This window comes from Trichosurus vulpecula, chromosome X (assembly GCF_011100635.1).
Source record: "Trichosurus vulpecula isolate mTriVul1 chromosome X, mTriVul1.pri, whole genome shotgun sequence".
NCBI classification, from domain to species: domain Eukaryota; kingdom Metazoa; phylum Chordata; class Mammalia; order Diprotodontia; family Phalangeridae; genus Trichosurus; species Trichosurus vulpecula.
In genome coordinates, this window is record NC_050582.1 from 31394043 (window position 1) to 31404610 (window position 10568).

At 39.4% G+C, this 10568-nt stretch overlaps 1 pseudogene; it reads left to right on the top strand.

The window, feature by feature from the left end:
* Window positions 1-8432: 8432 nt before the first annotated feature.
* Window positions 8433-9689, top strand: LOC118832686 (annotated as a pseudogene).
* Window positions 9690-10568: the final 879 nt, after the last annotated feature.

Consider the following 10568-nt stretch of genomic DNA (forward strand, 5'->3'; position numbering starts at 1 on the left):
ATAAAATAAAATTTGAAGATAAAACCAAATAAATTAATTCTGCTAAATGAATGTTTTTTATGTCTCTCATTCCAAGGTATCTTATTCCATTGTATCAATGGATACTGACTTGTTCAAATACATCTAAGCATATTCATGCTTAATTTCACTATTTCAGTTTCTTTACAAATGTGAGGCCTCAGAGGTTTCCATGATGAGCCAGCAGCTCCCAGATCTCAGGATAGCTATTTCTTTTTATGATAACAACTGCTAGTGAAAATAATCCAGGCTAAAAAAAGAACCATCCTGAGAACCATCACTGAGAGCTCAACAGAGAACCAACTGACTTAGTCCCAGCTGTGAGAAAGAGAGAAGGTGGAAAAGAGCAAACAACATTTAAGAAACCATCCCTGGACTGGGGGCATGGGGAGTGGATTCTAAGATGCTTTGTCAGGGTCAAAGTGAAGAACTTACAACTGGGATTCTACTTGCCCATTGTAGTAGGGGCTGGCTATTTTCCCAATGGAAATGTGTCACCCAAGTAAGGTGAGGAAGAAAGGTAAGCTGAACAATGACACTTCAAAAATAGGGCTAGTCAACAGGAGCCAGTGAAGAATGCTAATTTTGTCCTCAAGAAAACAACGAATGAAAGCAATGGGAGGATGTATCAGAAGAATAGAATTATGAAAGGTGTAGAGATCTAGGGTCAAGTAAATGGGTAACACCCAATTTCTGAAAGCTTACCCAAAAATGTGCTATCATTTAGAATTTCAATCATCTAGGCAGGACTGCTGATGGACAGAGACTTGGGAGTAGCCAATGCTAACCCCACTAGCCCAAACAATGAAGACAATACCTAAAACTTCAAAGAATTTTCCTTCTCTAATTTGATCCATTGATGGGAAGAACTCAGTGTCACTGGGAAAAATAAAATATTTCAGTCAAAAGCAATGGTCCTGGGAAGGGAAGTAGGCAGTGCGTGTGTATGTATGTGTGTGTGCATGTGTGTACATATGCATGCATGTATATGTGTGTGTGCATATGAAGCCTTTGGGGTGCCATTAGTCTAGTGTCTGGCTGTAGAAATTAAAGAGAGGAAAAAAATCAAAGGTACTGCAGCATCACCAGATGGACAGGAAGCTAGGTCCTAGGAAGTGCAGCTAGTGCCACTGACAGGAGCCTAATTAAAGACACCTTCACTCAAATTAATTCATCAATTCAGTTCAAGAGCCTAATACTCTCAGAGGTAACGAGTAGGGACAATTTAAAGCCAACAGAAAAGCTGAAATTTGAGCACACTTATCAAGAAGGAAAGGCCCCTGGTAGCTAAGCTCCCCTGAAGTGCCTCTGGTGTAGTAAAGCTCACCAGAAGGCCATGACCTTGCTGTAGGTGCTAATTTGTAGCTCCAAAATACTGGAAGAGAAACAAAAATGCCACATAGTGAAAAGAAGTAATGAAACAAGGTGATTTCAAACACTAGGGATGGGCAGACAAGACGAGAGTACATGTTTGCCTTAATAAAGACCACTTAGCCATGATTGAAAAAGAGGAAGAAGCAAGACGAAGTGAGGTAGAGTTAGAGGGTAAAGATGCTATTTATCTTCTTTTGTCTTGAATGATTTGTTTGTATCATTATTAATTCCTTACTTTCTGAGGCCTGAGAAAATTGGGACTTTGGAATATTAGAAACATGGTTGATTGTAGAAAAGTACCAAATAGTTTATGTAAGTAGAGGGTTTATACTCTACAGATAACTTCCATTTCTTATTTATTCTTCACATGGCCAACATGACCAAAGACTGGATGATGGCTTTTTGCTACTGCCTGGTTGATGTCTTCCACATATATACACCAAATAATGACAATATTGACTCTGAAGAGACATTTTGTTGAGAGAGATAAAAAAGCCGTATGGCTGGCCTAAGAGAACAGGCTGAGAAACTCAAGTGGTAAAGCTTTTAGTCTTTTAACTGAATACCAATTGACTAACACTTGAAAATCCTACATTCTAATGTCATCAGAGATTTGAAACAGCAGTAGAAAATAATAAGATGTCTTAGAGGTACTCAAGACAGTAAGTGGTCTAGGGTATAGGATTATAAATTAAGAAAGAAATCTTCTCTTCAATAAAAAAGAAAGCCCATACTCATAGCCTTGAGGAGCAATAAGCAAAGTAGGAAAACCAAGTTTAGTGTATGAAAACATCTTAATTTTAAAAAGAGTCCAGCCATAAAGCAAAGGAAAACAATTAGGCAGTTTGAAAGATGAAAATTCTTTAAAAGACTTGGCTACAGAGGCTTGATGAGCCTCACAGCTAAGTGTTTCATTTTACTGTGCTAAGAGGATTGGGAAATATTTCTGTCTTTGGGGGATGGCTACCTCGCTTGGTTAAATGTAAAATTCAAAATCTGCCTAATTCTCATAATCCAAATAAGTGACACTGTTTTGGTTTCCATGACGACTCTTCTGAAAACCATATTAATTATTCAAGAGGTCCACGACATTCTCCCAATATGCCCTAAAGAACGCTGGAAAATGCAACATGCCTTTGGAGAGTGCAAATCCAGATTGAAATACTAAACCCATTCACTTGCAGTAATAAGAGCCTAGAGAAGGTGTTAATAAATGCTATGTAAACTTTTTGGGCAAACAAGTGAATAACATGGTTTTATAGTATGCCTGATATGTCATCCATCCTCATGAGACCTTAAAATTTTGTTTTGTAAGAAATTTTTTACCTTTTAACTAAGTCAGTCAGCTTATTATACACCAGAGGGATAACACTGGTGTACTTTTCTTAAGAAGTATGACATGGGGGCAGGGCAAAGATGGCGGCTTGAAAGCAGGGACATGCCTAAAGCTCTCCCCCAGGACCCTCCAAACACCTATAAAAATGGCTCTGAACAAACTCTAGAAGTGCAGAACCCATAAAATAGCAGAGGGAAGCAGGGATGAAGCCCAGGAAAGCCTGGATGGTTGCTGGGTAAGCTCTATCATGCACAGAGCTGGGAGCAGAGCTGAGCAGAGCCCAGCCAGAGCCACGACTAAAACAACCAGACCAGGAGAAGGGGAGAACAGGCCCTAGAGCCCTGAATCAGTGAGCTGTGGCAGTTACCAGACTTCTCAACCCACAAACACCAAAGACAACAGAGAAGGTTAGTGGGAAAAGCTGTGGGGACAGAGTGAAAGGAATTCATGGTTCGGCTACCACCCCAGGGGCAGCTGAGGTGGTGTAGCTACAGAAGTACAGCTACAGTTGCTTCCGTCCCCAGGCCCACCTGGTGGGAGGAATTAAGTGGCAGATCAGAGTGGGTGTGCAGAGCCTGCTTAAGATCTGAGTCAGGTCTGGGTTGGTGGTTCTTGGGGGAGGAGGAGCACTGCTGTGGCAGAGCTTGCTGTGAGAAATAGCTCTGAAAACAACAGCACATCCCCTCAAGCTTGGAACAAAGTACTCTGTACTCTACAAGCAGTCATACCCCAAATAAAACTCAAGGGTCAAGTAGTTGGCTGGGAACATGGCCAAGCAGCCAAAGTGGACTCAGATTCAATGTCAGACTATGGAATGTTTCTTTAGTGACAAAGAAGACCATAACATACAGCCAGAAGAAGTCCACAAAGTCAAAGAGCCTACATCAAAAGCCTCCAGGAAAAACATGAACTGGTCTCAGGCCATGGAAGAGCTCAAAAAGGATTTAGAAAAGCAAGTTAGAGAAGTAGAGGAAAAATTGGGAAGAGAAATGAGGGTGATGCAAGAAAACCATGAAAAACAAGTCAATGACTTCCTAAAAGAGACCCAAAAAGATACTGAAGAAAATAACACCTTAAAAATAGACTAACTCAAATGGCAAAAGAGCTCCAAAAAGCCAATGAGGGGAAGAATGCCTTGAAAGGCAGAATTAGCCAAATGGCAAAAGAAGTCCAAAAGACCACTGAAGAAAATACTACCTTAAAAATTAGATTGGAGCAAGTGGAAGCTAGTGACTTTATGAGAAATCAAGATATTATCAAACAGAACCAAAGGAATGAAAAAATGGAAGACAATGTGAAATATCTCACTGGAAAAACCACTGATCTGGAAAATAGATCCAGGAGAGAGAATTTAAAAATTATTGGACTACCTGAAAACCATGATCAAAAAAAAAGAGCCTAGATATCATCTTTCAAGAAATTATCAAGGAAAAGTGCCCTGATATTCTAGAGAAAGAATCCAACAATCACCTCCTCAAAAAGATCCCAAAAAGAAAACTCCTAGGAATATTGTCATCAAATTCCAGAGCTCCCAGATCAAGAAGAAAATACTGCAAGCAGCCAGAAAGAAACAATTTGAGTATTGTGGAAACACAATCAGGTTAACACAAGATCTAGCAGCTTCTACATTAAAGGATCGAAGGGCTTGGAATATGATATTCCAGAGGTCAATGGAGCTAGGATTAAAACCAAGAATCATCTACCCAGCAAAACTGAGTATCATGTTCCAAGGCAAAATATGGATTTTCAATAAAATAGAGTACTTTCAAGCTTTCTCAGTGAAAAGACCAGAGCTGAATACAAAATTTGACTTTCAAACACAAGAATCAAGAAAAGCATGAAAAGGTAAACAAGAAAGAGAAATCACAAGGGACTTACTAAAGTTGAACTGTTTTGTTTACATTCCTACATGGAAAGATGATGTGTATAATTCATGAGACCTCAGTATTAGGGTAGCTGAAGGGAATATACATATACATGCATATATATACATACATACATATCTATATCTATATCTATCTATCTATATAGAGGGAGAGAGAGAGAGAGAAAGAGAGAGAGAGAGAGACAGAGGGCACAGGGTGAGTTGAATATGATGGGATGATATCTAAAAAAAAATAAAATCAAATTAAGGGATGAGAGAGGAATATATTGAGGGAGAGAGAAAGGGAGAGATAGAATGGGGTAAATTATCTTGCATAAAAGTAGCAACAAAAATCAGTTCTGTTGGGAGGGAAGAGATGGAAGGTGAGGGGGAATGAGTGAATCTTGCCCTCATTGGATTTGACCTGAGGAGGGAATAACATACATACTCAACTGGGTATCTTACCCCACAGGAAAGAAGGAGGAAGAAGATCAAAAAGGGGGGTGATAGAAGGGAGGGTAGATAGGGGGAGGAGGTAATAAAAAGCAAACACTTTTGAAAAGGGACAGGGTCAAGGGAGAAAACTGGGTAAAGGAGGATAGGATAGGAAGGAGCAAAATATAGTTAGTCTTTTACAACATGAGTATTGTGGAAGGGTTTTGCATGATGATACACATGTGGCCTATGTTGAATTGCTTGCCTTCTTAGGGAGGGTAGGTGGGGAGGGAAGAGGGGAGAGAATGTGGAACTCAAAGTTTTAAAAGAAGATGTTCAAAAAAAAGGTTTTGCATGCAATTAAGAAATAAGATATACAGGCAATGGGGCATAAACATCTATCTTGCCCTACAAGAAAGTAAGGGAAAAGGGGATGGGGGGAGTGGGGTTAAAGAAGGGAGGGCTGACTGGGGAATGGGAAAATCAGCATATATGCCATCTTGGAGTGGGGGGAGGGTAGAAATGGGGAGAAGATTTGTAATTCAAACGTTTGTGAAAATTAATTTTGAAAACTAAAAATATTAAATAAATAAATAATGATTAAAAATTTTTAAAAAAGATGCAGAGCTTCCAGAAATAAGGGGGCAATCATTCCTCTGTGCCCCAGAGATTGGGAGGAAATGCTTGTAACCTCTGTTCTGGCTATATCTTAGTAATAAACATCCTTTTGTAAAAGCTAGTTGGCACAAATCGGTACTGGGCACTAGTCACTGGTGGTTAACAGTGAGGAAAACTCACTAGAATGGGAATGTGAGCTGACAGCACTAGGAAACAATACCCTTAACACCTCAGGGGTACCCCTAGATGTAGTAAACTTCACTCTAGAAGAGTAAGTTCATTGTTTTATCACATAAGGGGTGGGGGGAGACTTCTTAACAATTATAGCCAAGGAGAAATAAAATAGGTGACTTGGAAAGGGAAGAAATAGGTTGCTCCAGTCCTATGTTAGAGTGACCCTTATAATAGGCATTCTTGGCCTGGTACATATTGGACTAGATGGACACTGGGCTCCCTTCTGATTTTGAGATTCTCAGGTCTGACGTTTTTAATCTTTTGTGGCCTCTGAAAGCAGATAACTGATCTTCTGGGAAGTTTATGTAAAATAAGAGGGGGGGGTCTTAATAAAGTATATGCTCTTAATGCAAGGACCTTGTGGTAGCTCTGTTAGCTAGTCAGAGGCCTTTTTTGGTTCATATCTGGATTATTGGGGAAACATAAAATTCTAAAGTTAGAAAGTCTCACTCATCTCCCACCTCCAGGCCTTTGCACAGGTTGTCTCCCATGCCTGGAATGTATTCTTTTCTCACCTCCATCTCACTTCATAGCTCAGCTCAAGTGCTACCTCTTACAGGAAGCCTCTTCTGATCATGCTGGTTACTAGTGCCCTCTCCCCAGATATCATTTTGTTATCTGTTTTGTATTTACTTATATGTCTACATTTTATCTTCCCCATAGATTGTAAACTCCTTTTTCTTTTTCTTTTTTTAACCATTGTGTCCCCAGTGCCTAACAGAGTGCTGAGCACAAAGCAGGTGCTTAATAAGTGACTGTTGTTGCTGCTGAAAAAAAAAGAAGTATGACATAGTAAACTGAAGAAACTGTAGCCAATCAGATAATCAAAGCATTAGGACAAACTGGCACTAAGCCAGTGTTTGTCACTGAATGCTTCACTAAGCATAGTGTGTGTAGCCTGTGATCAAGCATTCATCATAAATATTATCATCAAAATACAGAAGAGAAGGTATGTATGCTCAGACACCAACACCACCGCCTTCCTGTCATAGCAAAAGCATGGCTGTCAATCACAGACAAAAGTCATGAGATTGGAATGCTGGCCTAATTACTTCAAGACAGAAAGAAAACTTCACAATGTGTCCTTGACTTGCATCCCTGTAATAACTCTTCAGCATTGGCATCTGTTCTCTTTTCAAAGACATAACAATATTGTGATAGGACAGAACCTTAAGTACTAGTTCAAAGTCCTGCAGGCTCTGTTTTGACATTAACTAAGGTTTATTACCTTACAAGGACTGCTAAACAAGCACAGGAAGCCAAGGAAACTGTGGGAGTTCAGCGTCATTGGAATACCTATACTGTGATCAAGGTTCCATCAATGTAGTCCAAACATCCACATGAATTTCAAAAGCAAATGCTAAAAAAATGATACCATGTGACTTAAATCATTTTCCATAAATAACAAAGTAATCTGATTCAATAACATGTAAAAAAAATCATATAAAAGTTCCCAGTGCTAATTCAAAATAGCCTATACTGGAGGTGGGGTTAAGACAGTGAAGTGAGAGTTAGCACTTTTGCAAAACTCACCCAACACATCTCCTCCATAACGACCTAAATAAATGTGTTATACCAATTTCTAATCAAGAAAGCTAAGAAAAAGTCACAGAGAGTCATTTTACTAACCCAGGGCAGCTTAGGAGGACAGAGAGAGAGAGAGAGACAGAGAGAGAGAGAGACAGAGAGAAAGACAGAGAGGCAGAGACAGACACAGAGAGAGAGAGAGAGAGAGAGAGAGAGAGAGAGAGAGACATAGAGAGACAGAGACAGAGAAACAGAGAGGCAGAGAGACAGAGAGAGGTGTGCAAACACTGTGGGGGGAGGTTGTCCAGGAGCTAACCAGCACAGTATCAGCAGAAGCAGCTGGTAAGGAGCAGTCTAGCACCCAGAGAAAGTAAAAAGGCTGTGACTGATCACCAAGGCTGGAGGAAGTTGTTCAAAAAGAGATCAGAGGGGAACCATTACTGGGAGCAAGGAATAGGTATCAGCTGGTAGACCCATCAGCCATTACCCAGTTCTATGTCATAGTTCCAGGATGGTTATGTGAGAGAGAGGCCCTGTCTGTGTACTAAGTAAGGAACACGTTCCAAAAACTTAACTGTGTGGCTCTGAACCCAAGAGCAGAGGAGGGACTCAGTTCTAACTTTCAGCCCCATAAATAAGGCTTCAGTGGAATAATCGGGGCAGAAAACCAACAACAAAGGAGGGTCCAGCAGTTCAGTCACTCTGAACTTGTAGAACCTGCTAGCAGGCCAACAGTAACTGAGTCTAGTAGTAGTCCATGAAAACTCTGCAACACACAAGCCAACAGATGCAAATATACAGTGCTCATACCCCAAGGGAAGTGAATACTTCTCTCCCCAAATCACCCTAATTTGGAAGCAATGATAACCTGTAGGCCTCCAAGCTGAGCTGTGAAAATAGCAGAAGATCGGTGCTGGGCAGTGGTGGCAGTGGTGGCAGTGGCGGCAGTTGCCTTCTTCCCTTTCCCCCTTTCCCCTCCAATTGGTCCTGAGTGGTGCAGTGCCCTAAGCCTGGGCCCTCTCCTCGATGCCCCCCAAGAAACAGGCTCTGGCTGGGGGCAACAAGAAGATGGAGCAGAAAAAGAGGGAGAAAATCATTGAGGACAAAACTTAATAGAAGTTCATCAAGGCTGTGACTCATCGAGTTAAATTCGGTCAACGAAATCCACCACAGGCTGCATAAAATTAAAGTGATAAAAAATTGAAGAAAGACGACAAGAAGAAATAACTCCAGGAGCTAAATGAACTATTCAAACCAGTAGTTGCTGCTCAGAAAATAAGTAAGGGTTCAGATCCCAAATCAGTGGTATGTGCATTCTTCAAGCAAGGGCAATGTATTAAAGAAGACAAATGTAAGATCTCCCATGATTTATCTCTGGAAATAAAATGTGAAAAATGAAATGTTTATATAGATGCAAGAGATGAAGAACTTGAAAATGATACCATGGATAATTGGGATGAGAAAAAGCCAGAAGAAGTGGTGAACAAGAAACATGCATGGTAGGACGAAAAAGAAAAAACTAAAAACTCAAATACTGTGCAAGCATTTTCTTAATGCTATTGAAAACAACAAATATGGCTGGTTTGGGGTTTGCCCTGGAGGTGGTGATAACTGTATGTACTGTCATGCTCTTCCTCCTGGTTTTGTATTAAAAAAGGATAAAAAGAAAGAAGAAAAAGAAGATGAAATTTCATTAGAAGATCTAATAGAAAGAGAGTGTTCTGCTTTAGGGCCATATGTTAACAAAATCACGTTAGAGTTTTTTCTTGCATGGAAGAAAAGGAAAAGACAAGAAAAGATCAATAAACTTGAACAAGATATGGAAAGAAGAAAAGCAGATTTTAAGGCAGGAAAAACACTGGCGATCAGTGGCCATGAAGTATTTGAATTTTGTCCTGAGCTGGTCAATGATGATGATGAAGAAGCAGATACCCAGTACACTCAAGGAACAGGTGGTGAAGAGGTAGAAGATCTAGTAAGAATAAATCATATAGATTTGAGCCAGTATATGCCAAAGAACATGTATGAGTCTGGTATTACTGTGGCCAGTCTCAAAAGATTAAGTACATATACTTCAGTAGAGAAGGATGATAATAAATTGAGTGAAGCTTCAGGAGGTGGGGCAGAAAATGGAGAACAAAGTGATTTGGAAGAAAATAATGAAGAACAGGAAAATGGAGCTATTGGTGCTGTTCCTGTTAATGAAAACCTTTTTACTGGCAAGGATTTGGATGAACTAAAGAATTAAACACACTTGACCTAGAGGAATGACAACAAGCAAGTCAGATGAAAAAAAAACTGTCACCTAAACATAAATTGAAATTGACTACATTAATTTTTTTCTCCTGTCTAGAATTCTTAAACAGGATGTTTATGGTTTCTCACACTGATTTTAGGAGGGTACTTTTTCCTCTAACCAAAAAAATAAAAGGAATATTAACCCTTATCACTTTATTCTGACCTTGACTACATCTCATAGTATGTCAGAATAAGTCATAAGTAATCTGAAATATAAAAGTAGTTACAGAAAAGATTTTGTAAATAATCAAAGTAGAAAGTATAACTGCTTTTTTTCTACCTTGTGAGTTTCACTGGGCATGTGTCATTACCATGTACAATACACATATTGAAAATATCCCTCATTTAAGCTATATCTTTTCAATGAGTGATTTGATTTTCTTTATATTTATATATTTTTAAAAAGACTTCCTAAAATAAGAGCACTGTACTTTATAAATAGACTACTTATGCAGATTCAGTGTTGGGTTCCTTTGGATAATTAATCAGATGGACATTAAAGATGCAGATTCTTTAGACTGACAACATCACCTGGAATGCCCTCTGTAAACCGTTTTAAATTTTCCCTCTGCCTTTTTTGGCAACAAAGTTGTGAATAAAGACCATCAAAGATTAAAATCACAAAAAATAGCAGAAGATCATAAAAAAACCAAAGCTCAGGACACATAACCTCCCCAGAAATGAGCAGAGAGTGATGCAATAAAACCATGAAAAACAAGTCAATGACTTGCTAAAGGAGACCCAAAAAATACTGAGGAAAGTAACTCCTTAAAAATAGACTAACTCAAATGGCAAAAGAGCCCCAAAAAGCCAATGAGGAGAAGAATTCCTTGAAAGGCAGAATTAGCCAAATGGAAAAGGAAG